This window comes from Herpailurus yagouaroundi, unplaced genomic scaffold, assembly GCF_014898765.1.
Source record: "Herpailurus yagouaroundi ecotype Mexico unplaced genomic scaffold, PumYag 185, whole genome shotgun sequence".
Classification (NCBI taxonomy): Eukaryota; Metazoa; Chordata; class Mammalia; order Carnivora; family Felidae; genus Herpailurus; species Herpailurus yagouaroundi.
Genome location: NW_024412416.1, coordinates 10,650,681 through 10,676,992, shown reverse-complemented (window position 1 = coordinate 10,676,992; position 26,312 = coordinate 10,650,681). Strand labels below are relative to the sequence as shown.

The following is a 26,312-nucleotide window of genomic DNA, read 5'->3' as shown; positions in this document are numbered from 1 at the left end:
AAAACTAGTCTTTGTCTGAAAAATATTTAGGGACCTTAATAAAAAGTAACATTCTCATTAGGCTTTACTGTCAGAATGTTGTCCCCTGATATGTCCCTTCTCATAGACATTTGGGTGTGTCCCCTTTTGGAGAATAAATTACATGGTCACTCCATCCATAATCTTACTAACCAGATAAAACCTTTATTAGCATTTTATTATAATCCACTCTGGTCATTTTTATCCGTTATTTTATACCTTTGATCTCATTCCACATATAAAACTTTATACTCTAATTTTATATTTTTCACTAAAACCTAGGCATCTTATGATCTTAAAATATTTTACAGATATTTGAGTGGCTACATTTTGTTATTCTGATTTGTGTAATATCACTCTTATTTTTGGGAAATTTAGTTTATTCCCCAATTTTAATATTATAAACAGCAGTGCAATGAACGTCTCTGGCAGAAAACCCGTTTTCTCTGTTTTGGATCATTTCCATCATTAGAATCCCAGAAGTAGACTTTTGGAGGTGAGCGTTACAAATATTTTCAAGGCTCGCACACTGCACGCCACATTCCTTGCCGAGGGCTGGAACCGCTTTGTATTCCTTCCAGCGGAGCTGAGCTCCTCTGTGTCCCTACACTCCATCTCCGCATTCGAATATTCTCTCTCTCTCTCTCTCTCTTTCTTTTTTAGTGTTCTAGTAATCTGATAGGTTAACAATAGCATTTCCCTGTTATGCAAATTTCCGTTTCTTTGATGATGAGGGAGGTTGAAAAATGTTCAAATGTTTCTTAGCCATCAATATATCTGTGCTTTCAATTGTCTTTACTCCCTTCCCCCCTTTACTGATGGGAACTTAATGCTTTTATTATTACCTTTTGTCAGGAGCTCTTTTCCTGTTAAGGATATCACCCTTTGTCCTGTGGAGAGCGAGTATTTCCCCCGGTTTATTTGCCTGTTAAGCAATTTTGAGAGAAATCGTAATTCGTACGTGAAGTTCTTACTGATCTTCCCCTTTGTTATTTCTTCTTCTTTTTTTTTTTTTGAATGTTGTCCATTTTATTTCTTCCTTTTGAAATCATTTATACATATATATAATCATATATATATATACACACATACATAAATGGACATAAAATGGACAACATTAAAAAAAAGTGTATATATCTATATATTTTTTTTCTTTTTTCTTTTTTTAATTCGAGTTAGTTAACACACAGTGTAATCTCGGCTTCAGGGGTAGAAGCCAGTGATTCATCTCTTACATACAACACCCAGTGCTCATCCCAAAAAGTGCCCTCCTTGAGGCCCGTCACCCATTTACCCCATCCCTCCTTTGTTATTTCTACCATTCCTTGTCAGCTTAGAAAATTCTAACTTCAGTCAACATTTGATCACTATTTCCATTTACCCTGACTGCTGTTTACGATTTATAAATGTTTAAACAAGCCTCGATTCTCCTTGGTCTGGCCACACTATATACTGCTGGGGTTTAATAGAAAACGTTAATTTATATTTTGTTTTGTTCTTCTGCTTGGGAATTCTACTGCTACTACTCATTGTCCGTCTTAATAAGGTGCTTCTATTCCAAGGCAGTTATGCAAAGGACACAATTGGATACATAAATAATGAAGAAAAAATGCTTTTTTTTCTCTTACTTCATTATTTAAGTAGAGAAAAGCTAATTTTTCCTCAAGCGTGGGGCACACCCCATTTTTCACCAATAAATGTGCTAAAAATATACATTTCTTTTGTCTGGGATAATGATAGAAATAAATTGAAGTTTTGAATTATTAAAGTCTGCTGTATTCCAGGTAACTATGTTCAGATGGTGGCATCTAGGAGATTCATTCTAGTCCAAAGGGTTTCTTTGAGTCGTTAACTAAAAATTCAGTGACAAGGGCGACAGTGATTTTGGAATGCAAAAGAAAATGCCAGGCAACCTCTCCAGACAACAGACTATTTATCACAATTTGCAGAGGTGGAGCAAGTACATAATTTTTTGATCCAGCTGACACATTCAATTATCTTCTAAAAGTTTCTATCATTGGACTTCTTTCAGCCATTTATTGGGTACAAAATGTAATCCATAATTACAGATATTTCATGCGCCTTCTATCAAAAGCCCAAGAATCCCTTCCTGGGGCTTTCTGTCTTCCAGACAAACAGGAAAAAGGAACTAAATGCTTGGCAATCAAGACTTGCAAAGTGGCTGTGAGGGGCAGTCAGGGAGCTGACATAGGAAAACAAGGGGAAAATATATACAATGTAGCCTCCAGTTTGGGTTTGCGGGAGGAAATAATTTGCTGTATATCATAGACTCACAGATGTCTGGGACTGAAAGGGACTTTGTGAACATTAATTTCATCTGTCTCCTTGCTTTTAGCTAAAAGCAATAAGATTTTCAAAATCTCCGTGCATATCTTAAAGATCAAAATGTAATATGGTGAAAAAAATCAGAGTCTAGGTCCGAGGTCAATTCTCATTTTCTAATAACGTTTTGGAGGGTAGTAATGTGTTTAACCCAAACAATCCTGGATTCTTTTTTGAAAGTATGAGGTTATTGTACTTACCTGGCTGGATTCTTGTGGTGTTTAGTGGGACTGCAGTTTCTTCTTAACAATAAATGCCTGTCAATTTTTCTCCCCTTCATTCTCTATACAAAGAGAGTGAGAGAGGCAAGATGTCAATGAAATCTTAAGATATTTCGATATTTATCAATCAGCCTTCTAAGATGGGAAACCTTCCTGCATGCCCAAATTCTATTTTTCAGGTCATAGCTTTTGCTCTTTTCCTGTTTTGTTGTTGTTGTTGGTGGTGGTTTGTTTGTTTGTTTTGCTTTTTGGGTTTTTTTGTTTTGTTTTGTTTTTGTTTTTAGTCCGTGGAATCAGACAGCACAGGTGATGGAACTTGGTAAGGCAATCTTCCATCTGATGTTTCTATAGAGTTGATAGCTGTCATCCACAGATAGTTCATAGGTCTTCTTCTTCCCTTACGCTTGAAAAATGAATGGGAAACAGCAAGAAGGTTGTATTGCTAGATAACATCTGACAAGTATCTTCTCTTTTCCTTCCTATCTCATATCCAGCTTCCCTTCCTCTGCTCCACGTGTCCCACTCTGTCTGATGGGGAATTCCTAAGAGAGGACACCCGGTTTTATGTTAGACTATCCACTTCTTTAAATTTATTTATTTTGAGAGACAGAGATTAGGAGAATCCCAAGCAGGCTCTGCCCTGTCAGCAGAGCCTGATGTGGGGCTTGAGCTCACAAACCTGAGATCATGACATGAACTGAAATCAAGAGTTGGATGCTTAACGAACTGAGCCACACAGGCGCCCCTAGACTATCCTCTTCAAGTTGCCTTACCCATCGCAGCAAGGGCCAAGCAATACATCCTGTGAATCCTTTCCATTGTCTTTGAGTTACTCCATGGCTGAACTGAACCTGGCATTTGATGCCAGCCTTCCCTCTAATGAACATCAACTGACTATGTTTAATGTTTTTCTGTTCTGCTTAAAATGCATAAGACTGACTGGTGGAAAGCAAGTCTTTTTCTATGTGGAAAATACTCAGTAAAGTAGGAGGAACATAAGAGAACATCTTTCCATTTCTTAGATTAGAAGAACCGATGCTCAGAGACGTCCAAGGAGTCACCAAAACTGTGAGTTAGTCCGTGTACATTGCATTTGGTCACTCGTTTAGCTTCTGTTTGTCTATTTCCAAGCTGATGGAAATAATCTGCACGACTCAGGTCATTGTCTTCGAAGCCATCCTTTAAGCCACACATCCAAGGCACTAAATGGTTGGGAAAAGCTTAACATGACCTGGGAGAGCTAGACAGCCCCTGGCACAGTTTGGCAGCCGAACAAAATCAGTGGAAGGAATCAATGATTATTTTTCTTTACTATTACTACTCATAATATTACTACTACCACTAAATTAATTTAGCATCATTATTGTAGGATGTTCGTTCAAATTACTGTTTTTCAAATATTCACTTCCTTCTCTTTCCTATAGTGGGTGAGAGTTACCCTACCCCATTATACTGGGGTTGCCATGTGACTTGCTTTGACCAGTGTAATGTCAGTAGATGTGATGTAAACAGAAGGCTTCAATGTGTGTCTTTTGGCTTGGCATGGTGCTCCAGTGACCCATCATGAGGAGAGTACAGCTTGTAGCTATTGATCCTTAGCCTTGACCATGGAATAAAACACACATGGAACAGGACTGAACCCAACTAGCATCCTGGCGCTGAGCCCAGCTGAACCCCAGCTCAAGCAGAGCTGCCCAGTCAAGCCCAAGCTGCAAACAACCTGCAGAGTCTTGGACAAAAGAATAAATGTGGACCACTGTAAGCTACTGAGTTTTGGGTGGGTTGTTATGCAGAATCATTGTAGCAATAGCTGCTAATAAATACAACCAGACTTTGCATATGAACTATTTGACAGACTCTATACTCAACATTTTAATAATCTCACTGCAATCTGAGAATAACACTGTGAGGTAGGTGATATTATTGAACCTTGTATTTCTTATAAGGGCGTGAAGCTTCAGAAGGGTTAGGAAAATCACCCAGGGAGATATGGTAAGAAGGGGCTGGGACATGACTGGAATCAATGAGTCAGTGTCTTTCCGATTCCAACATCTTTGTTATGCTTTAACCACGTATTCTTTTCAGTTTTCACTAATATGGGGGAAATGAAAGCTATGCTTGGTACTTACCGGGGTGGTTATGTGGGCACGGAGCCCAACAAATGCTGCTCAGCTCTTCTGTTTCATTCCCAACCGTCATCACAAATGAGTTCGTAAGGGTTCCATTCCAACTTTTGCCAAGAATTGGGCTGATTCCGCTCTTAGAAGTTCAGTTTATGAGGCAATAGATGAAGACTTCTCTGAGGGAGACAGACCGGTAATTTCTCAGATAACTTCCCCAGCAAGATGCCATCAAGACTGGGAGACGCATTTTGGGGCCATGACAAAAGTGAGTGATAAAGCCCTTCTGATCTTCAGGATCATCTCTTGAGCTCTCTGGAGCCGTGGATATTAGACTGTATGAATTTATTCCAGCTTTGAGGGTGGGGAGAACAACTCAACATATTCTTCAAACAAAGGACAACTCTTTTTTTTTAGAATTAGCTCCTTCAGAGTTCTTCTGTCTTTATAAGTGTTTGCCTGCTGGCTTCAAAACAACCTCTGTGTGTTCCATAATTAATTTCAAAACGGAGGGAAATCCTCTGCTTAAGCTCTGGCTGTATCCTCCTATTTCTCTGATTCCTTCTACTCACCTCCTTTCCTCCAAACTCTGGCATCAACAAGACTTGGACAAAACCTTGAGGAAAGGGCTACCTCACCTCTGCACCCTCATGAGGGTATTTTCTTCATATTTCCAAAAGGGACGGATGGAAGTTCTTGGAATGGTGAACTGGACATGGTATCTGCTAAGGGGGGTTGATCTTCCCCTGAGAATGGGGAGGAGGTGGGCAATGAGTAGGAGAGATGGGAACCCAGCTAGAATACAACATCCAAATGAGGTGGCACCTGTAAATGTTGAGTCTAGGGTTTGCGATTTTTGTGAAAGATATTTCTGAGGCCTAGGGAGATGATCAGTGGGAGCTGGAATCCATGCTCAACAGCAGCATCATGTAACCAAAGGTGCATAAGTGTATCAGCCATCAAGGACCTGATTGTTAATTTCCTGGCTCCACATAAGGCTGGGAATCTTGTCTGTAACCACAAAAATAACTTAGTTACTCTGTGAGTGTAGGATCCTCAAATAATGCCTCATTCAATCATTCATTCATCCATCTATTTGGCAAATATTTATTAAGAGTCTACGATGTGAAAAACATTGTCTTTTTTCCAGGAATACAGCAATGAACAAAAGAAACAAAGTCTCTTATAAATCTTCCATTCTGAAGTGACAGATGAGAAAGAGATAAATATAGAATATAAGTTGGCACTGTGAAAAAAAAGTAAAAGAGAGTAAGAGGATGGAATGGAATAATTTATATAGAGTAGCCAGATAAAGCCTCTCTTAGAGATGTTTGAATAAAGACCTCAATAAAACGAGGGCATACACCATGTAAGCATCTAGGGGGAAAGTGTTCTGGCCACTACAACAGAATTGTATTTGCTTGGTGTGGTCAAGAAGGTCAGTATGCACAGGGAACAGTGAGTAGGAATCACAGTGGTACATGGCGAGGTCTGAGAAGCAGGCGGGAGACAGATTGTGCAGGGTCTTGTAGGACCTTGTTTGAATTTGGATTTTATTCCAGTAAGATCAGATGCCACCAGAAGGGTTTGAGCAAGGAAATGACATGATCTGACTTTATGTTTACAGAAGGTCTCTGACCACTGTGTCAAGAGATGACAACATGGTAAGAGTGGAGGCAGAGAAGCCAGATAAGAAATTATGTAATAATTAAGGCGAGGCATGATGTGGTTGTTTGAAGGAGCCTGATAGCAATGTAGGAGATGACGAGTGGCTGCATTTTGGATATATTTTTAAATTGGAGCCAACAAGTTTTGATAAGGGGTTGGATTTGAAATATGAGAGGAGAGGATTCAAAGATGACTCCAAATTTTGACCTTGACTTAAGCAACAAGATGCAGTGGGAGGTACTGGGTTTCTTGTCAGCTTGGGCTGCTATAGTAAAATACTGTACAGCAGATGGTGTAAACAACGGCCATTTATTTCTCTCAATTCTTAAGGCTGGGAAATCCAAGATCAAGGTGTCAAGGCAGATTTCGATTCTGGTGAGGGCCCTCTTCCTGACTTTTGCTTTATCCTCACAGAGGGGGCTCTGGTCCTTTCTTCTTCCCATAAGGACCCTAATGGGGGCTCTTCCCTCACGATCTCATCTAAACTAAATTACATCCCAAAGGCCCCACCTCCAAATACCACCGCACTGGGGTTTAGGGCTTCAACATACTAATTTTGAGGAGACACAAACATTGATCGCTCACAGCCCTGGGAGAGGGGATGGTTTGTGTGAACAGGAGAAAACCCAAGGGCTCTGTATGAGATACCTATGACACATGCAAGAGGAAATGTTACATGGAGATTTGAATACCCGAGTCTGGAGTTCAAAGAGGTGTTGGCTGGAGACAGAAATTTGGGCATCATCAGAGTATCCACCAGGGGAACAAATAAGTGGAACATTTAAAGGCTGAAAGAAGTAGAGTCAACAAAGGAGACTAGAAGGGAAACTGAGTTATGTTGAAGGTAAAGCAGGAGATGGATGTTTTAGAGACCAAGGGGAAAAAGAGTTTCAAGAAGAAGGGACTAACTAGCTTCCTAAAATGGTGCTTAGTCAATTAAGAGGAAGACTACACACAGGTTGTGGGTTAAGCAATGTGATTTCATCGATGACTACTACAAAAACTTTTTCTCTGGAGTGATGAGGGGAAAAGGCGTTAATGGAGTTGGTCCGAGAGAGTGGGAGCATGTGAAAGAGGCCATCATGAGTGAGAATGGGGAACTCTCAACAATTTTGCAACAAGGGTGCAAAGCAGGCTGGGGGTTAGAGGAATCAGGAGAAGTTTGCATTTATCTTTTTGTTTGAAACAGGGGAGACAAAAGAACACATTTTTTGTGATATTGAAAATGATCTGGATGGGAGGAAAAACTTGATGACATAGGAGAGAGAGGATGGGATTGATGGGTGGAGCTAACGGTAATGAGTGTTCTGGGGTCACAGGATCCAGTCACATATGGAGGAGCTTGTCCTGACCCACAGTCTGGATACAATTCATGTAACAGGGGAGGAGGCAGGCAATATATCCTTACAGATGAAGACAGGTTAAGAAATTGGGTGGGAAGATGAGGAAATACTCTTTTTATGGGTTTTGTTTTCTCAGCAAAATGAGGACAAGTCAACAGTTGAAGCTGAGGATGAGGAATGTTCATCCTCATATTGGAGATTTGAGGAAGTGGGGTGGGAGGGGTAAGTGGTCACCTAGGAGGATAGAAGAATGTGGCAAGGACGGTGTGTAGGGCCCCTTGGCAGTGATGGGAGCTCAGTAAGGTCATGAACTGGAGTGTGGCCACTAGTCCTGAGTGTGTTGTTTTCCGAACCACATTCATCTCGCGCATAGAGGGCCGGGAGTAGGACAAAGGGGGAGGGCCAAGATGTTGAGTGAACAACCCACTTGACAGGCCTGTGATGTCAAAGAATTCATTGAATAATTTCGAGTCATTTTGAAAAGTCTTCTCTCAAGAACAATGTTTTACAATTTAGAATAGAGTAAGCTGTAATGTCTCAGAAGTGAAAGTAGCTTATGATTAGTTTCATTATCAATATCAAGCACATGTACAATCATATTTCACAACACCATTAGTAGCAAGCCATTGAAGACAAAATGGCAGAAATCTTACGTTAAACTGATGATAATGCAGTTGTATCCAGGTAAGTATGTCTTATAATAATACTCATCCAGATGTGCTCAGAATAACAATTAACTCCTCTATCAATCTTCATAAATCACAAAGGTCAAAATCATAGAGAATCAAACCTCCTTCTCTCAGTTTCCACTCCATAGGCAGCTCTTTCTTGCTACTAAAGATATTTATTTAGAATAAATTATGTTTGAGTTTTCTTCCTTATATCTTTCCTTTCTTTTGTCTATTTTGCTTTATTTTGTTACCTTTCTCTTTCTTTCTGTATCTTTTTTCCTTTTTCCTTTTCCTTCTTCCTTTCTTTCTTTCTTTCTTTCTTTCTCTCTCTCTCTCTCTCTCTCTTTTCTTTCTTTTTCTTTCTCTCTTTTTCTTTTCTTTTCTTTCTTTCTTTCTTTCTTTCTTTCTTTCTTTCTTTCTTTCTTTCCTTCTTCCCTCCCTCCCCCCTCTTTCCCCCTTCCTTTCTTTCCTTCCCTTTCTTTCTTTCCTTCCTCCCTCCTTCTTTCTTTCTCTTTCTTTCTTTCTTTCTTTCTTTCTTTCTTTCTTTCTTTCTTTCTCCTCCTTTCTTTCCCTCTTTCTTCCCCTTTCTTAATATTGAAATTTACCATAAAAGAGAAAGAAAAAGCTCTACTTGTAGAATTTAGCTGTTCATGTGTGCTAAATCCACCATCTACCCTCTGCTCTCGAGAGCGTTATCTGATTACATCACTTCAGAACTTGGAGAGTTACCATGGTAACAGCTTTCCAACCTTTTCCTTTGAAAAGAATCCCTCCTTGCCCTAAGAGAAATCACCTGCAGGTAGCTGTCCAGCTGCCTTTGTTCTGCTTGCCATCTTCACCCATTGTCTGCAGTCGGACTTAGGTCAAGAGCCTTGCTAATGACCCCTGAAGTGGAACAACATCCAGAGTGCTGGTTCAGGGCTGGGCTGGAGCCTGCTTTCCTCCACACCTCTGCCTCCCCTCCTCCACTTGCTCACAATATGGGTATTGAGTCCAGAGGGAGGGGGCACAGCAAAGTCTCTTTTCGAAACCACCTGGATTCCTTTTAGCTGCTGCCCAGCCGCTAAGGAATTGAGCCCCTGCCCTAGAATTTGACAGATTCCGTCCTCCATGAGAGGGGAGTTTTCCTCTTTTTTGACTTGCCAAAAGCAAAAGCAGCAACCCCCACCACCTTCCACTTAAGCAAGAGCAGATTTATTATATTTGTTCCCAAGGATCTTTGTTACAATTAGAATATTGTGTCAATCAAGAGGAAGTTTGGCCATGATGATTCGTGTGGTTAATGGACGGATGCTGTCCCACTTACCCCTCACTTGCCTTCCAACACGCCTTCTTCCCAGTGATGTGGCATGGTCTTCCTTCCTGGTCAGTTGGTCTCTCATTTGCCCTCTGACTATAATCATGGAAACAGATCAGATTAGTCACTTAATGTGAGGTGATATATGAACTTAGTCCCTGACATGAAGAGTCCTGGCAATGTCTTTGTATGGCTCACTTTCTGCAACATGGAGGGGCTGGCATTTATTCCCTGTCTGAGCTGTGTCTCTCCCACCAACAGTCAGGAAGAGGATATTAAAGCCAGCCAGGGGTACCACTTCAAGCACTATCCACATGTCTGTGACTGGTCTGTCTCAGACCCAGAAACATAACTTGTTGGCAGGGCATTGGAGTAGCTTGAAGAACAATTCTTCCTTTAGCTTTGGTTTTAGAAAATAGAACTATTTCTTGGCTTTTGGGGACCTTATTCTTTAAGTGGAGCTATTGTAATTGGCCAATAAATAAGAGATTACAACTCAGAGGTATAGATTTGTGTACCAAGTCTGATTTTTTTTTGATGTTTGACAGCCTTTTAAAAGAATAGTTTTTAAGTTTATTTATTTTGAGAGCAGGGGACAGGCAGAGAGAGAGAATCCCAAGCAGGCTCTGTGCTGTCAGCACAGAGACCAATGTGGGCTCAAACCATGAGATCATGACCTGAGCTGAAATCAAGAATTGGACGCTTAAGTGACTCAGCCACCCAGGTGCCCCATGATGTTCGACAACTTTTAAGCCTCATCTCTCCTTCCTCTTCTGCTCTGCATCCTGGAAAGTTAATAAGAAAGCCTGGGTGCTCCCTCCTTGGCACCAGGTGGGAGTTTCAAAATCTACATAAGCCCATTCTTGTATATAAAAGTCCTTTCCCTGGCCTCAATTCCCACCCACAGTAAAAATCCCAAACAAGTTGGGGCGCCTGGGTGGCTCAGTCGGTTGAGCATCTGACTTTGGCCATGAGCAAAATTTTAAAATTTTAATGAAGTCTCATGTATCATTTTTCTTTCTTTTATGAATGATGATTTTGGTGTTTTATCTAACAAGTCACTACCAGGGTGCCTGGGTGGCTCAGTCAGTTGAGTGTCTGACTCTTGATTTCAGTTCAGGTCATGATCTCACGGTTCATGGGTTTGAGCCCTGTGTCAGGCTCTGTGCTGACAGCTCGGAGCCTGGAACCTGCTTTGGATTCTGTGTCTCCCTCTCTCTCTGCCCCTCCCCCTCTCATGCTCTGTATCTCTCTCTCAAAAATAAATAAACATTAAAAAAAGTTTAAAAAAAAACCCAAATCAATTTCCTTTTCTTGTTCTCTCAAGTCATTTTTAGACCAGCATGAGAGACACTCCTTCCCCTTCCCCCAAAGGCCTCATTATGTAGTTAAAAACTCTTTCATACCTTCTTAGTGTGTGGAGTCACGAGACTTGATATCTAAGCCAACTTTCCAATGGGGGTCCATCTTATTTTTGCATATGTCCACAAAAATTTGTACAATAATTTGTGTATAGGAGGACTGAGAAAAGAAACTTTCCAAAGTAAGAATAGAGAGCTACTCTAATCGGTAAAATCTTGTCCATCTTTCCATCCAGTAGGGAGAAGTTGAAGGGCTAGACCCTGACTTAGGTTCTATGTTCTATGTTTTCTGAGCTTGTTTTCCTAACCAAGTATCAGGCAGGAGGCAGGCTGATACAATGATCAGCCAAGTCTCATGAAGGGGAGAGTCCAAACTCCATCCTTGCAAACTGTTCAATATCCATGGCCTAAAGGAGCTGGTAGAATAGAAGCCAAGGGGGACATGGTAGGGACAATGGAAGGAAAATAAAATAAAAGTGGTGACTTGAGTGAAGTGACTTCAAGTAAACACACTGGGGTTGGAGATAGAGCTAGAAAAGTTTGAGCTGTAGGAATGAAGCCACCAATGACTTTTATAGGGAATCTGCAGGTTCAAGTCTGGGTAAAGATGGAGCCAAAGGTTTTTAGAAGCTCCTCTTCTAAGTACAAATGTCACATCTGGAACCTGTGGCAGCCTATCCCCATTTCATCTGACAGGTACAGCTGGTACTTGCCACAGATGTTGTGGAAGGCAGCAAGACAAGTGAAAGTGTTGCTCAGGTGCTGATGCCTGGAGGTGGAGAGATTGAGCAGATGGTTAGGAGCATAAGATCTAGCCCCAGACTTCCCAGGTGTGAGGGCATGAACTCTGCCTTGCCACATGCTAGTTAAGTGAACTTGAGCAAGCTACATAAAATGAGAAGAAGTGGAGTTAAATTTTAAAGAGCATCTTTAGGAACAATAGAATCATTTCATAATATGCTCAATTCACCAAAGAGATGGATACGTAAGCACTTAATAACATAGGCTCAAAACATACAAAGCAAAATTGATAGAAATAAAGAGAGCTGAATCTATCTGTCACCCAAGTGGGAGGTTTCAACACACCTCTCTCACTATTTATAGGTACAATAAGCAATACAAATAAAAGAAAACACAAAGAACTTCAAAAACACAGTTAATATGCTGACTTTTTTGTCAAGCAGGATTGGGTTCAATGATTCAGAAAAGACATTTTTCTCAAGCAGACATACACCATTTACAAAAATTATTTCTCTACCAAGCCATAGAACAGGGAAAATACCAAAGGACAAGTAATATATAAATAAAACATATTTTCCAGACAAACTGAAATAAAGTTATAAGTAATTTAAAAATATATATATTTAAAATATTCATGTATTTAAAATTTTAGGAATGATTTCTAAACAACATGTAGATCGAAGAAGAAATCATAATAGAAGTTAAACAATTCTTAGATAAGAAGATCACATAGGAGAAAATCTAGGTGAACTTGCATTTGGAAATGACTTTTTTTTATTATTATTTATTTATGTTATTTTAGAGAGAGGGAGCATGAGCCAGGGAGAGGGCAGAGGGAAGGACAGAGAATCTTAAGTAGGCTCCATGCTCAGCACAGAGCCTGAGGCACGGCTCAATCCCACGACCCTGGGATCATGACCTGAACTGAAATCAAGAGTCAGACACTCAACTGACTGAGCCACCCAGGCACCCTGGTAGTGACTTGTTAGATAAAACACCAAAATCATCATTCATAAAAGAAAGAAAAATGATACATGAGACTTCATTAAAATTTTAAAATTTTGCTCTGCAAAAGACACTGTTAAAAAAATTAAAAGACAAAGCCAAAGAAGAAAGTTTTTGCAAAACACATGCCTGATAAAGGAGTAGTGTCAAATATATATGAATAAGTATGAAAATTCAACAATAAGAAAGCAAACAATCCATTGAAAAAACAGGCAAAAGATCTGAACACTTTACCAAAGAGATACACAGATGGAAAATAAGCATATGAAAAGACGCTCAAGATCACATGTCATTAAGGAATTGTGAATTAAAACAACAATTTTAGAATGGCTAAAATTCAAAACAGTGACAAAACCAAATACTGGCCGGGATGTGGAGCAACATGAACATGAACAATGTTAATTGCTAGTGGGAATACATAATAGCATAGCCACTGTGGAAGACAGTTTGGTGGTTTCTTACAAAAGAAACTTACTCTTACCATATGATCCAACAATTGTGCTTCTTGGTATTTACCTAAATGAGTTAAAATTTCCACCTACACAAAAACCTGTGCATTAAAGTCTATAGAATCTATATTCATAATTGCTATAACTTGGAAATAACCAAGATGTCCTTCAATAAGTGAATGGATAAACAAACTATGGTATATCCATAAAATGGAATATTGTTTAGAAAAAGAAAGAAGGAAAGAAAGAAAGAAAGAAAGAAAGAAAGAAAGAAAGAAAGAGGAAGGAAGGAAGGAAGGAAGGAAGGAAGGAAGGAAGGAAGGAAAGAAGGAAAGGGAGGGAGGGAGGGAGGGAGGAAGGAAGGAAAGAAGGGAAAAGAAAGGATATTAAGCCATGAAAAGACATGAAGAACATTAAATGCATATTGCTAAGTGAAAGAAGTCCATCTGGAAAGGCTATATACTGTATGATTCCAACTATACGACAGTCTGGAAAAGACAAAGTGATGGGGACAGTAAAAAAATTAGTGGCTTCCAGAGGTTCAGGGGGAGGGAGAGATAAGGGTGAAGCAAAGGAGAATTTTTCAGGCAGTGAAACTATTCTGTCTGATACTATAATGGTGGACATATGTCATTGTGCATTTGTCAAAACCCACAGAATGTACATTGCAAAAGGTGAACCCTAATGTAAACTACGGACTTTAGCTAATAGTGTATCCATACTTCATCAATTACAATAAATGTATCTTAATGGAAGATATTGATAATAGGGGAAACTGTGGGGGCGGGGGATTAAGGATGTCTATGGGAACTCTCTGTAATCTCCAGTTTTTCTGTAAACCTAAAACTGCTCTCAAAAATAAAGCCTGTTGGGTTTTTTTGAAAATTTACATCTGGAGCTTACATTATATTTCTATTACACAGTATCAGTATAAAGCCTTCAGTCAGTGTAATAAGAATTTAAAGGTATAAGAATTGGAAAAGAAGAAATAAAACTTTTATCGATGACAGAATTATTTGCATAACTTTTCCAAAAACAGTAGCCAAATTATTGGAAATAATCAAATTAGATGAATGGAAAATCACAACACAGAAGTGAATTTCTAGTCCACTACCAAGGAACAATTAGAAAATGTAATAAAAAAGAATACCCCACTTAAAATAGGAGCAAAAACTTAGACAAAATTTTTCTCACAAGACCATTAAAAAAGACCAGAATAAATAGAGAGATACACCTTCTTTGTGTAGAGAAAGACTTAACATCACAAAGATGCCAATTATATTCGCTGCTCTCATTCTTGATGCCCAAATATATGATTAGTACTGTTAGGCTATTTTCAACATGCTGGCATTTAGTTAATCCTTGCAATAGTATCTTCATTTTATAGATAATTGCTGCTCAGAGAGATTAAGGAATGAATACAAGGACACACAGTGCTAACGAGGGACTGAACTGAGGGTGTATCCAAAAACTGTGCTCTTCTTCCAAGAAATCTGCAATGGGCTTTTCAATAAAACATGTCATTGTGTCACTAGACCCCAAGACCTGGCCTTTACCACCCACCTGCTTATATTCACTAACCTTTGTCTTAACATTTTCCCCTAAGCTCTTCTTTTGGGTTTTCCTCTTAACTCAGGCAAATGAGACCCCAGACCACCCCCCAGGTGATGGCAATGGCCTGGACAAGACCTCCCGCTGGCCCAGACCGCCCAGACCATTTGAGCTAAACTTGACTTGCATCTGCGCAGATAGACTATGGAGTGACCTCTGGAATGACCCACAGTCACCTTTTACCTCATTATAATACTAAAATCTCCACCTAGGGAGGAGCCTCAGCCTCATTTACATACCATACAATATACATAGGCATGTTTCCTTAAGACACATTCACTACCTTATGCCCACCTATACACAGGATTACAAGGCTTCCCTATCTAAATATTCATCCTAATTCTAAACAAAAGACGCCCATTCATTCACTTTCGGGAAGTCACGGCTTTGGAAGCCATTCCCTATGACCTCCTCATTTGCTGCAAATAAAAGTTTTCTTTATGGGGCATCTCAACCTGGTGCAGTTTCTGACTTACCAAGGAATGAACTCACGTTGGTTCAGTTACAACCGCAAAGCTGGAAATGTGGAAATCATGCTTGATTTCTCTCCCCATCTCATGCTGCAGCCAGTATATCCCAAGTTCTGACAATTTTTCCTTTTCATCGTTTTCAAGTCATTCGTGGTTCTCCATCCTACATAGGCAATAGCTTTTATTAAATCAAACCTTTATGTCTTGCCTGGAGTACTGCAATACCACTTCCTAACTAGTCCTTAACCTACTCATTTCCCATGCTGTAGCCAGAGTGATCTGCAATCCAGTGTGGTCCTCTGCATGAAGCCTCTTAGTATGTGTGGTACTCACTGTCCTCAAGGAAATCCCTTAACCTGTAGCCTCTTAGCACTATCAGTACTTACAGCTCAGTATTCTTCTCCAGACTCACGTCTGCATGATTGATCATCCTTATATGTACCAAGCTATATTCTGCCTCCAGATCTGTTCACATTCCCTTTTCTCTGCTTCCCCCAATTCTTACCCCTCGAGGTTCTCAATATTAATCCTCAGGAATTACCCTGAAATGAATAATGTCCTCCAGGAAGCCTTCCTTAACCCCTCATCTTCCATGAACACCCCTCCTTCGCCTTCACCCTATCTCACTATGTGTAACTCATTCTTTTTTTAATATGAAATTTATTGTCACATTGGTTTCCATACATAAAACACCCAGTGCTCATCCCAGCAGGTGCCCTCCTCAATGCCCATCACCCACTTTCCCCTCCCTCCACCCCCCATCAACCCTCAGTTTATTCTCAGTTTTTAAGAGTCTCTTATGGTTTGCCTCCTTCCCTCTCTGTAACTTTTTTCCCCCTCCCCTCCCCCATGGTCTTCTGTTAAGTTTCTCAGGATCCACGTAAGAGTGAAAACATATGGTACCTGTCTTTATCTGTATGACTTATTTCATTTAGCATAACACTCTCCAGTTCCATCCACGTTGCTACAAATGGCCAGATTTCATTCTTCCTCATTGCCAAGTAGTACTCCATTGTATATATAAACCACATCTTCTTTATCCATTCGTCAGTTGATGGACATTTAGGCTCTTTCTATAATTTGGCTATTGTTGAAAGTGCTGCTATAAATGTTGGGGTACAAGTGTCCCTATGCATCAGTACTCCTGTATCCCTTGGGTAAATTCCTAGCAGTACTATTGCTGGGTCATAGGGTAGATATATTTAAAATTTTGAGGAACCTTCACACTGTTTTCCAGACCGGCTGCACCAGTTTGCATTCCCACCAACAGTGCAAGAGGGTTCCCGTTTCTCCACATCCCCTCCAGCATCTATAGTCTCCTGATTTGTTCATTTTAGCCGCTCTGCCTGGCATGAGGTGATATCTCAGTGTGGTTTTGATTTGTATTTCCCTGATGAGGAGTGACGTTGAGCATCTTTTCATGTGCCTGTTGGCCATCTGGATGTCTTGTGTAATTCATTCTTGACTTGATCACATCCCCATTGGACTTAGAAGGTGGGGGGCATTGACCGGCACACAGTAAGAGCTAAATAGTTATGTATTGAATGAATTCCCTTAGGTTTCACTAGGGAGACACACTGAAAGGCAGATGCCACAGCCCACAATACATACGACCATGGTTGCAGGTCATTTAATACAAGGTTGGGCTAGTAAGTTGCAATGTAAGAAAATGCACTAAAAAATTAAATTAAAAGTCTTCAAAGAACCAGAGCCCAAGGTCATATTGATAATGACTGATAATCATTCATGACAATATTTATAAACCCCGAAGAGCATGTGAAAGAGACTGATTGGGCAGCTTAGAGTCTTTATAGGACATGAAGTCCAGAGAATGTTTTAGCCTGTGTCTGATTTTGACGATGAGATTTGAAATTAGGGCAGCCTTCACCCCAAGAATAAGGAAAATAAAGAGTGGTAATCATTGTTAGCCACATTATCTGCTTTTTTTTTTTTTTTTTTACCTCAGAAAAGCTTTATGAGACACTAAAAATGAAACAAAACACTTTGGGCTGTCAGATTCAAGTGCTTCCCACAGAGAAGATAAATGCCTGGGACACCGTAGGAAGGTTTGGGGAGAGGGCTTGTTGAATACCTGTATGGCTGACAGGAAGTGGTTAGTGCATTTCCCCCTGACATCTGCATTGCATTTAGCCTCATTATATGGAGTTTTATGAGGATAAAAGGCTGGTGAGGCACTTTAGAAAATTGGGTGACATTTGTGGATTCAAATGTGTGAGGTTTTTTTTAAAGAGGCACAGGTGGGTATATATTCCTGCCTATTCATCCCTTTGTTAACACCAGAAAACTGTATTTGGCTTAAATATTATAAAACCATGTAATGGAAAAATGTGACCACTCTGTAATTTGGATAGCAGGCAGCATTTAAAAATTAGCAAGGTTTCTTTGTGCCCAAGAAGAGATCTGATTAGCATACTCTTTGGGATTTTTCTAAACTCAGGTTGCTCGCCCCTTCATAAAAAACTGCTGCTTTCGAAAAAGGGGAGGGGAGCTTGGGGCTAGGCTTTGTATCCCTCAGGCCTGGTAAATTGATGAACTCAATTTAAAATCTTCAGACTAGATTCACAAACATGATCTAGAGGTGAGAATATATCAGCAAAAATGGAACAACTGGGAGATTCATTTTTTTGTAACTTTCTACTTGATAAAAGAAAAACAGTTAACAAGGAAAGCACAATTGTTCATTTCTGTGATCCTTGTGCTTTTATAATTTTTTAAGTGTATTTATTTATGGGGGGGAGGGGCAGAGAGAGGGAGAGAGAGAATCTCAAGCAGGCTCTGTGCTGTCAGCACGGAGCCCAACTCGGGGCTTGATCTCACAAATAGTGAGATTGTGACCTGAGCCTAAATCAACAGTCGGACGCTTAACTGACTGAGCCACCCAGGTGCCTCTGTGTTTTTAATGTGAAAGGAACCCTTTAAATTCAAAACTCTTGGTATATATTATGATGTTTCTCGACTGCAAATACAAAATGCAAGTGAGTCTCAGGTTGTTCATGCAGCAGGCTTTCAGAGTACAAGGCAATTCACTGGTATCTTACAGCCTCCCTTCTCTTCTCTACGGAAGTGGCAATTATCTGAGTAGCTATTTAAGAATCCTATTATATTTTATGGATTTGAATTCAATTATATTCAATTATATTGTAAACTCAACAAAGACAGAAATTGGAGAAATCAATTGCTTCCCAAAAATCAGTTAGAAAATGTAAAATACAAAGATCCCATGACAATAGCAAATTATAAAATACTTACAAGAAGCTTGAGGAAAATAACCTAGATCTATGTGAAGAAAATGATAAAGCTCTACCTACCACAGTCATGAAACAACTTCTAAAAAAATGATGTAAATTGTATTTCTGGGTAGGAATACTCAATATTCAGAGATACATGGTTATCTCAAATTAGTCCATAAATTCAGTTCAATTCTAATAACACTCCCAATGGGATATTGCATAAAATTTAAGTTAATTCTACATTTATCTGGAGGAGTCAATGCATAGAATTAGCCAACATATTTTTAAATAAACTTCCATGATTAATAAAACCACCATACTGGTAAAATATATATATATATATATATATATATATATATATATATATATATATACAAACAAATAAATAGACTAAGCTACAAATTCCAGAAAAAGACCTTTTGAAACTTAGTGTAAGATAAAGATAACAATTCAGTTTCAGTGCAAAGATGGAAACTTAATGAATAAATGGTGTTAAAACAATTTACTGTATCAATTATTAGATTGGTATAAGGCTACATTCTCATCTTGCCACACATTTAACTAAATACTAGGTAGAATGAAAATCTAAATGTAAAATGTATACATGTATTAGAAAAATAAGACCTTATTTTCCTAATCTTGGAATAACAAAGGCCTTTTGTAAACGATACCTAAACCTGAGAAACAGTCAAAAAAAGATTGACATAGTTACATTAATAAAAAAAAAACCCCAAACTTTAGAACTAGTAAGTTAATTAAGCAAGGTTGCAAGACACAAGGTTAATATACTGAATCCAAAGTATATCTATGTATTCTTAGAAAACAATTGGAAAATTAAAGTGTAGCAAATTAGTTCACAATACTGTCAAAAAACATTAAATACTTGGGGAAAGCTAACAAAAGATCAGCAGTACCTATACACTGTAAACCATATAACATTGCTGAAAAAAAATGAAAGACCAGAAAGTAGAGAGACATACTGTGTTCATGAATTGGGAGACTGAATATGATTATGCTGTCTGCTTGAAGAGCGCATTTGGAGGACTTAAACTACCTAGCATTAAGACTTACTATAAAGATGGGGCGCCTGGGTGGCGCAGTCGGTTAAGCGTCCGACTTCAGCCAGGTCACGATCTCACGGTCCGTGAGTTCGAGTCCCGCGTCAGGCTCTGGAATGATGGCTCGGAGCCTGGAGCCTGTTTCCGATTCTGTGTCTCCCTCTCTCTCTGCCCCTTCCCCGTTCATGCTCTGTCTCTCTCTGTCCCAAAAATAAAAAAACGTTTAAAAAAAAAAAGTTTAAAAAAAGACTTACTATAAAGCTATACTAATTAAGACAGTGAAAAAATTCGACAAATAGATTAATGAAATAGAGTATTTAACCCAGAAATAGACCAGCATTTACACAGTCATTTGATTTTTGACAAATGAACCAAAGCAATCCAATACAGAAAGGAAATCTTGTTAGTAAACGAGTGGTGAAACAACTGATATCCATGTGTAAAATAAATGAATTTCAACCCCTATCTCATGCTATACATCAAAATCAACATGAAATGCATCAGAGACCTAAATGTAAATCTAAAACTTGATTAAAGATTTGATGAAAATTACTAAAATGCCATCAACCAAAAGAAAATATTTGAAAAACATGTCTTACAAAGAGCCATAATCCAAGAAAATAAAACATCCACATCAAACAATTCTCTAAAAATTGGCCTAAGACTTTAACAAATACTTAGCAAAGGGAGATATAGAAATGGACAGTAAGCATCTGGCAGAGTTTTCATCAGGATTATTCATCAGGAAAATGCAAACCAAACCATCCTGAACTATCACTACATCCACCAGAATGGCTAACACCAAATATGAGCAAAGATGTGGAGTAACTGGAACTTTCATACAATATTGGTGGAAATATGAAATGATATGACCACGTTAGAATAAAATATTGAATTTCTCGTAAAATTAAACATATACCTCTATTTGAGCCACCCATTCATTCCACATGATATTGACTCAAAGAATTGGAAACCTATAGCTACAAAAATACAGGTGTAAAACTGTTTCTGGCAACTTTATGCATCATAGCCCCAGGTTGGAATTCCATGTCCATCCCCAGAAGAATGGATAGAGAAAAACCTAGAGTATACTCATACAATGAACATTGCCCCTGCACAGCAATAAAAAGCAAGAAACTTTGATACAAGCAACGTCAGGGGTGAACCTCCAAAACATTATGCCGAGGAGGAGAAATTTTACACAAAAAAGTACATACTGTGTGGTTCCATTTATATGAAGTTCTAAAATAGGCAAAACTAATGTATGGTGGAAAAAATCAGAATAGCGGTTACTTCTTGGGAGGAAAGACTAGGGGTGGGTGTGGACTGAGAATGGACACGGGGTCATTGCAATAATTTATATTTTGATAAGGGTTTAGGTTACATGCATTATGCATTTGTCAAAATCGTGGAATTAAAATGTGTGTATTTGGGTGTATATTAATTTTTTTAAATTACTGTGAAAGAAAACAAACAAATAATGGATTCTAGTTAACAAAATACATGTTGAAGAACTCACTGGGAAGTGCGCTGTTATCTGAAACCTACTTTGAAATGCATTAAAAAAATAAAATTTATTGAAGATGGATGAAAGGACAGCTATGTAATAAAGCACATATTGCAAAATGTCAGTTATAGAACCCATGCAGGAGATAATATGATTCTTTTTCACTGTAAAATTCTTCCAACTTTTCGGCATGCACAAATATTTTCATAATACAATGTTGGAAGAAAACGCCGCTGAAAATAATAAAGAGAAAGAAACAGAAAATAAGTATTTTTGACCCCAATAAAACAAGGAAAGGAGTACAACTACAAACCACAAGTATGAAACATGATTGAATCTGTGAATCGAAAGGACAAAAACTTTCCCAAGAACTGATACAAAAAATAAACACCGAGACATAGCGTCTTGAACCTGAACGTCAAGGACAAAAAATATATCTTATGGTCAACTGGGTAGAAAAATCCTGTCATGTCAAGGAGAAAGAATTCAAGCTGACCTCATACTTCTTCCCCAAAACAGCTAATGCCAGAAAACAGTGCAGTGATGTTTAACACGGTCCAGTTAGCCTTTCAGGAAAACAGACCAGAGCAAAATGAACAACTCAGACATTCCCAAGCAAATAAGAACTTAGAGTGTCCTGAATCCCTGAACTCTTAAACTGATTGAATCTAGTTAACAAAGATAAGTCAAAACATGGATGGGAAATAAAATCTCAATAAGAGAGAGGAAATGGTACAAGAACTGGTGGGAAACCTTGAGTGCATTATGATATGAAACCAAAAGAAATAACAAGTAGTGCTTGAGAACAACTCACCTGACTACCTTATTCAGACTTACAACTTCATTCAATTTTTTTTGTATTGAATGGTAAATATGGTCATGAGGGATAAAAGTTGAAATTATATAAAAGGTATCTATTAAGTTTTCCTTCTACCACTTTCTCCATCAATCCTATCCTGATTCATTTAGAAAAATCACTTGTGTTAGTTTTTTTCAGTCTTTCCAACCTTCCGTTGTATGACAATTTGGAAATACAAAGATTACTTGTAGCCGTGAGACAAGGGTACACCTGTGAAATCATCACCACAGTGAATGCCATAGATTTATCCGTCACCTCCAAAAGTTTCTTCCTGACCCTTTGGTTTTTGTATGTTTTTATGTTTACTTTTGTTTTTATTTTTGTGGTAAAAGCACTTCACATAAGATCTACCCTCTCAGTAAATTTTTAGGTATACAAAACAGAATTGTTCATCATAGACCCTATGCCATATAGTAGATCTCCAGAACTTATTTATCTTGCATACTGAAACTTTCTACCCTTTGATTATCGCCTCCCCTCTACTCTCTGCTTCTATTAGTTTGACTCTTTTCAATTTTTCATATAAGTGAGATCATGCAGTATTTATCTTTCTATTGTTCATTTCATTTAGCATAATGTCTTCCAGGTCCAGCGATACTGTTGCAAGTGTAGGATTTCCTTCTTTTTTTAAGGCTGAATGACATCTCATTGTAGGTACATACCACATTTAAAAAATCCATTCCTCTATCATTGAACATTTTAGATTATTTCCATGTCTTGGCTATTATGAATAATGCTGCAGTGACCCAGGGAGTGCAGCTATCTCTTTAAGATTCAGATTTCAGTTCAGTACAGATTTCTGATTTCAGAATATATCCAGAATTGGGATTGTTATAGCAACTGGTAATTCTATTTCAAAAGTTTTCGGGAAAATAATCTTTGAATTGCTTTCCCTAGTAGCTGTACCAATTTACACTCCCACCAACATTTCACAAAGGGTTTCTTTTCCTCCACACCCCCGCCAACACTTGTCTTTTTATTTCTTTAATAATTGTTATTCTAATATGTGTGAGGTGATCTCTCATTGCAGTTTTGATTTGCATTTCCCTATTGATTAGTGATGCTGAGCACCTTTTCATATTCTGTTGGGCCTTCATATATCTTCTTTGGAGAAATATCTGTTCAGTTCCTTTGCCCCTCTTTTAATCTGGCTATTTGGGTTCTTTGCTCTTGAGTTGTAAGAGTTTCTTACACAGTTTGGATAATTAACCCCTTATCAGATGTATGGTCTGCAAATGTTTTCTCCATTCCATAGGTTGCCTTTTTATTTTGTTAATTATTTTCTTTGTTGTGCAGAGACTTTCTAGTTTGATGTAGTCCCTTGTTTATTTTTCATTCTGTTTCCTGTGCTTTTTGTGTCATGTCTAAGAAATCATTCTCCAGTCCAAGGCCTGCAAGCTCTTTCCCTATGTTTTCTTCCAGGAGTTTTACTGTTTCAAGTTTTACCTCCATTTTGTGTTGATTTTCATATGTGGTGAGACAAAAGGGTTCAGCTTCATTCTTTTGTATGTGAATATCTGATTTTCCTAACACAAGTTATTGAAGAGACTGTCCTTTGCCCACTGTGTACCTTTTGCATCCTTGTTGAATATCGGTTGACCATATATGTGTGGGATTATTACCGGGGTTGCTATTTTCCTCTATTAGTGTCTATGTCTATTTTTAATGCCACTACCATACTGTTTTATTACTTTAGCTTTGTAATATGTTTTGAAATCAGAGTGTGATGCCTCCAGCTTTGTTTTTCTTGCTCAAAATTTCTTTGGCTCTTTAGGGTTTTGTGGTTCAAAATAAATTTTAGGATTGTTTTTACCACTTCTATAAAAAGCACCATCAGGATTTCAGTGGGGATTGCATTGAATCTGTAGATTACTTTGGGAAGTATGGAATGATTATAATCTTAAATTTGGTGAGACTTGTTTCGTGACCTACCATGAGGTAGGTGATCTATCTTAGAGAATGTTCAGTGTGCACCTCAGACACGTCTTATGAATCACTCCGGATCCTCTGAGCCACATTTGTCTCTGGGACCATTATCCACTTTTTCCAGGCTCACTGTTTTGATAATTAGTTGTCATACAATCAAATTCATGAGTGTGCAACCTAGAGATGCCTCTCCTACCACCCTCTCTGATGTTTCCTGCCCCAGTCCTCCAGGTTAGCTGGGACTGGGATGCTGCAGGAGAGGTGGGTGCCCAGGAATGCACAGCCTATAAATGCCTGGAATTAAACCCCGTGGCATGAACCTTTGCCCAGTGGGCGACAGGAGTCTACAGATAGATTCTTACTTCCTCCTTCACTTATCCCCTGGAACTGACCTGAGATGCAGGCATCATAGTTGAATTACAGGATTGTATGGGCATTATAGGATCCAGCACCCAGAAAACACTCTTGACACCGAGTGGTGCTGGTTTCATTAAGCTCCTTCATTTGGAATGTGTCTTCTTGGCCTCACTTCACATTTTTGCAGCAGGTTTCACTCTCTGGGGAACTCAGTCTAAGATTAATAATTTATTTAATAATTCACTTAACCATTTAACTGGGCTGCCCCTGGCCACATGTGGCCGTTCAATGCCTGAGGTCTTGCTAGCCTGGATTGAGATGTCTGTTGCGTGTAATAGACATTGGCTTTGGAGAACTTAGTATGAAAAAAAGTCATGTAAAATATCTCATTGATAGTTTTTTATATTGATTACATGTCGAAGTGAAAATCTTTTGTCTCTATTGGGCTAATATGTTATTAAAATAAAGTATACCTGATTATTTTTTTTTTTAAGGTAGACACCGGAATACTAAAAATTACAAACTGACTCACATTTTTGTTGGACAGCACTGAGCAAACATTTGATAAGACTTGGGCTTTTGCTATTTTTTGCTGTAACAACAACAAAAAAAAATGTGTATGGAATAAATTCCCAGAAGTAAAATTTCTGAGTCAGCATTACCTAGGCTGAAATTTTTCTCCCAAGGAGTAATACCATTTCTGACTCCCTTATTGTATGTTGGAGCCTGTTTACTCGCAGCTAATCAACAGAATGTGTTATCAAAGTGCTGGATTTTGCTTGTCTAATTGGTAAAAAATGGTACCTCTTATCTGCTTTTTCCTTCTGTTTGGTTATCCTGTTTTGTGCATTTTTTTGTGTTTAGGGACCATTTCTGTGTCTTTTTCTGTGAACAATCTGTGCACCTCCTCTGTCCATCATTTCATGGGGGAAGAAGAGGCTTTTATCTTTGATACAAATTGTACATATCTCCCCTGTTTTGACATTTTTCTTTTGACTTTGTTTATGGTGTTTATACATACTTTCTGTGGTAGAATTTATCAGATTTTTAAAAATGACTTTTGGATTTTGGAAAGGTGAGACTGTCCATGACAAAGGGACTTTTCATGTTAGATTTTCACGAATACACAGTTTATCTGTATGGTTTAGAAAAAGGAATTACAGTGGGTTTTTTGGGTTTTTTAAGGACACACAGAAATCTCTCACTATCAGGTGGGAAATTAATAAGCAGTGCCCCATCCTGAGACAGGCAGTTTTCTTAGATTTCAAGAGCCACAGAGCTCTCAGCTGTCAGTAGATTCAAAGCCACTTGGGATTGGGGCAACCGAGCAGTGTGAACCATATTCTTTATATATCTGTGCTATTATTCAAACTAGTAAATTTGTACCACGTCCATGCCAGAAGAGCTCGTCTTACCCAAACTTCTCCTTTCAAATTGTTCACAGACTTTTGGAGGTGAGACTTTCCTTAGTTTCCTTGCCCAGGGAGTAGAAAGAGGCACTCTCCAGAGCAGGAGTCTAGAAACCTACTAGTAGCGACCCTCTTGTTGACATCTTGCTGATCACCTTAATATCCTTATGGAAGTATGAGCAGGAGCCACCCGAGGCCAGTCTTGGAATATTCATCTTGTTGAAACTGGGTGAAGCCAACTGCTGTCCAGGACAGGGATCCAGTCATTCTCACACATGTATTTACAGAATACAACATTAATGTTTGGAACCTTGAAAACACAAGAGAAAAGAAAGGAAGTCAGAAGAAGTGGACAGGTACACATTATCCCCATCTTTCATTATAGGCAGTAGGTAGATACAACCTAAAATAGGGGCGCCCGGGTGGCTCAGTCGGTTGAACGTCCGACTTCGGCTCAGGTCATGATCTCGCGGTCCGTGAGTTCAAGCCCTGCGTCAGGCTCTGTGCTGCCAGCTCAGAGCCTGGAGCCTCCTTTGGATTCTGTCTCCCTCTCTCTCTGCCCCTCCCCCACTCATGCTCTGTCTCTCTGTCTCTCTCTCTGTCAAAAATAAACATTAAAAAAAATTT

The 26,312-nt window shown here is 38.9% G+C and overlaps 2 long non-coding RNA genes across 2 annotated transcripts; one reads left to right on the top strand and one right to left on the bottom strand.

The window, feature by feature from the left end:
• Positions 1 to 888: 888 nt before the first annotated feature.
• LOC121042583 (uncharacterized) lies at positions 889 to 25,985 on the bottom strand. Its single transcript, XR_005796304.1, has 4 exons — positions 25,841 to 25,985; positions 9,691 to 9,777; positions 2,562 to 2,644; positions 889 to 943 (listed from the first exon to the last, which is right to left on the bottom strand). It is a non-coding gene; the product is annotated as an uncharacterized LOC121042583 (long non-coding RNA).
• LOC121042584 (uncharacterized) lies at positions 13,628 to 18,601 on the top strand. Its single transcript, XR_005796305.1, has 3 exons — positions 13,628 to 13,763; positions 16,488 to 16,502; positions 18,592 to 18,601. It is a non-coding gene; the product is annotated as an uncharacterized LOC121042584 (long non-coding RNA).
• Positions 25,986 to 26,312: the final 327 nt, after the last annotated feature.